Genomic DNA, 3,168 nt, shown 5'->3' on the forward strand with positions numbered 1-3,168 from the left:
CGAAATTGATAGTTCCGATAACCCGGTGGAAGTACAATTGCTGAATATTGTGCAGCAAAAATATGTCTTGACGATGAATATCCTAGAGCTTCGAACTATCGTCAACGCTTTTAAATAATAGACATTCTCCAGTGGCTTAAAAAAAGTAATATTTTCAAATTTCACATAATGGCGTTCCACCGGTTTTCGGTAACATGTAAGTGGAAAAGTACCGCTTCTTCAAATAAATAAATAATAAACTAATCTGATGGAGATGCTTTTATTTACATAAACGCCGCAAAGTTTTTCTTCCGCGATGCGATGCCGCAGTATGGGCTCCATTTTACATACTCTTTTCGTCATTTCGCCATGTTTAAATGCTACAAACTGTGGTATTAGTACAATTTTAAATGTCTAATTTAAAGTAGCCGCTTGTCTTCGTTGATATATCGATAATGCTTCGTTTTTATTACTCTACAAAAGTCAACTCCAAATAAGTCGGGTGTGGTGTCTATACCACTTAATTTTTTCTCAAGATTCCATTTCCGGCTGCGAAACTTAACTTTACAGTGTATTTTATTAATTAAAAGCAATTAAAAGTTGCCGATAACCCAGTAGCAGCAAGATTGGCGAGTGTCGTGCAGCAACTATACTACTTTACGATCAATTTCCGATAGTTTTTAGCAATCATCAACGCTTCGAGATGAGCGAATAACAGCTGCTAACTATCGATGATGAATCATTATAAATATCGAATCTTCGATTTTGCGGAAGCTATTGTTTATTTAAAGTGTATGAAACTAAAATACCAAAACTTCTATTTCCATTTGTAATAATTTTTTTTTTTAATAATTAAACTAAAAGTAATTGTAAATTAAATTAAATATTTTGTAATTGATGTAAGATATTAAATGTTTATGTATCATAAACTTAAAAAATAATATAATATATATAAAAACTAATATTTTAATTATAATTATGTTTTACATAAGTAATGTAATTTGAACTCTAATTTAAAACAGGTAAGAGGTTCTAGTCGGGAGCTTCCGACTAGGGGATACACTGAACCCTCTTCCAACATCAAAGGCATATATATATTTTATTTTAGAAGCTATATGTGAAGTTTTGTGACTCAAGCTTTTAATTTTTACCAAAATTGCCCAAAAAACAGGATATCGATATCGATTTTTATCGATTGCTTGGAAACGGAGTAAGATATAGATTATCGGAAACAAACTCGATCTGCGCGTGGCACTATATTTAAAATTTCAAGTCTCTAGCTCCTATATGTTCTGAGATCCTTGCGTTCATACATACGGATAGACGGATATGGCTAGGTCGACTCGGCTATTGGTGCTGATCAAGAATATATATACTTAATGGGGTCGGAGATGCTTCCTTCTGCCTGTTACATACATTTGGATTTTGCACAAATACAATATATCCTTATACCCATTTTTAATGGGTTCAGGGTATTAAAAATGTATGAATAGACCAGCGTTTATAAATCGGTTTTAACCAGGCAAAGTTATTTTAACTAATAAAATTTTACATACTCAATTTCCCCTTATTCAAAAGGTAACCATATCATTATTAATAGGTTTTCTCGTTTGCATGTCCAAGTCAACAAGTTTTCCTGTTTCTTATGCGACACACAATGCAATCGTATTTCATGGGTGTCAACAATACATTAACAACACAACTGCAATAAATAATGAAATTGTACTTTGGAGGTAAATATATAGTTGCACAAAACTTACAAGTGCGGTTTTCCCCTTTTGTATAAGCCGTTGAGGAATTTAGAATTGTCCGAATAGGTTATCGTTTTAAGGCACATATCCTTTCGTAAGTACGCTTCTTGTTATCTCTGCTGTGGATTAGTTTCTAATTAAGTAAAAGAAAAAGGGACTTTGGAGTAGCTACCAATGATGCTTGCTCGTAGTTGAGCGATCGGTGAAGGAAGCGGGGCACAAGGTCGATTGATCTGTTTATTCATGTGCCGCTGGATATAAACAAAGCCATGCCCACAATATCTGCAGAGTGTACAGGAGATTATTCGTGAGGTTAATAATCTATTCATAACTTACTCGCACTCATTCGTCTGGACGCCAATGTGGAATTTATGTTGCTGGACGCTCAGACGCATCCATTAAATGTTTCCACAAATAACTAAAACATTTATTATGTTCGTCGTCACCTTAGGTCGCTGTTGGACTTTACGTGGCTGTTTTTGTAAAGAAGCTGATTGATACTTACTTACGGGTATCCCAGCACAGAAGTGTATCATCTGATCGTGGCGGGTGCTTACATTTTATTCAAGACGTTTGCTCATATATATTCGCCCTCGTTGTAATTGCTTGGGCATTTCCTATAAAAGATGCTTAATTTTTATTTTAGTAAAATTATACAATAGCTTCCGCCAAATCGAAGATTCGTTATTTATAATTATTCTTCATCGATAGTTATTCGCTGATCTCAAAGCGTTGACGATAGTTAAAAACTATCGGAAATTCATCGTAAAGTAGTATAGTTGCTGCACGACACTCGCCAATCTTGCTGCTACTGGATTATCGGTAACTTTTAATTGCTTTTAATTAATAAAATACACTGTAAGGTTAAGGTTCGCAGCCGGTAATGGAATCTTGAGAAAAAATTAAGTGGTATAGACACCACACCCGACTTATTTGGAGTTGACTTTTGTACAGTAATAAAAACGGAGCATTACCGCCAATAACGTGGTATACAAAAAATACTGTTTTCATTTGCAATGTTATGTTTTCAATATTTAAAAATAGAAATTATATTTAAATGTACTTATAAAAAACATTCCAAAAATAATAATATAGGTAAAAATTAAAATGAGATTTACACTTCAGTTATACAATATTAACGGAAGCTATCAAATGTAGGTATGGTATATATGTATACATTTAAATTTTAAAAATGTATAATTTGACCCTGGCCAGTTTAATATTTCAATAATAATTACACAAATTTTTTTTGTCAATTGTACATATTAAAGCAGATTGTTTTCCCACTTGAAGCTTTTTTTTGTAAGAAGATGTCGATGTCACCCAGCCAACTATATAATTATATCACGGAGAGGTCGAAGAAACCATCATTAAATATTAAAGTTTTTCTCCATACTGACGAGTGACAACAAAACCACCATGACATTTTTATCACACC

General features: G+C 33.2%; 1 long non-coding RNA gene across 4 annotated transcripts; it reads right to left on the bottom strand.

Moving 5' to 3' along the window:
- Positions 1–1,418: 1,418 nt before the first annotated feature.
- LOC115767953 lies at positions 1,419–2,394 on the bottom strand. 4 transcript variants are annotated; one of them, XR_004018453.1, is made up of 5 exons: positions 2,236–2,394; positions 2,067–2,148; positions 1,903–2,012; positions 1,740–1,849; positions 1,419–1,681 (listed from the first exon to the last, which is right to left on the bottom strand). It is a non-coding gene; the product is annotated as an uncharacterized LOC115767953 (long non-coding RNA). The 4 variants fall into 4 exon arrangements; XR_004018454.1 differs by having other exon boundaries at positions 1,903–1,981; positions 2,067–2,394; XR_004018452.1 differs by having other exon boundaries at positions 1,740–1,846; positions 2,067–2,394.
- Positions 2,395–3,168: the final 774 nt, after the last annotated feature.

This window comes from Drosophila novamexicana, unplaced genomic scaffold (genome assembly GCF_003285875.2).
Source record: "Drosophila novamexicana strain 15010-1031.04,08,12 unplaced genomic scaffold, DnovRS2.1 tig00001515-arrow-arrow-pilon, whole genome shotgun sequence".
NCBI lineage: Eukaryota > Metazoa > Arthropoda > Insecta > Diptera > Drosophilidae > Drosophila > Drosophila novamexicana.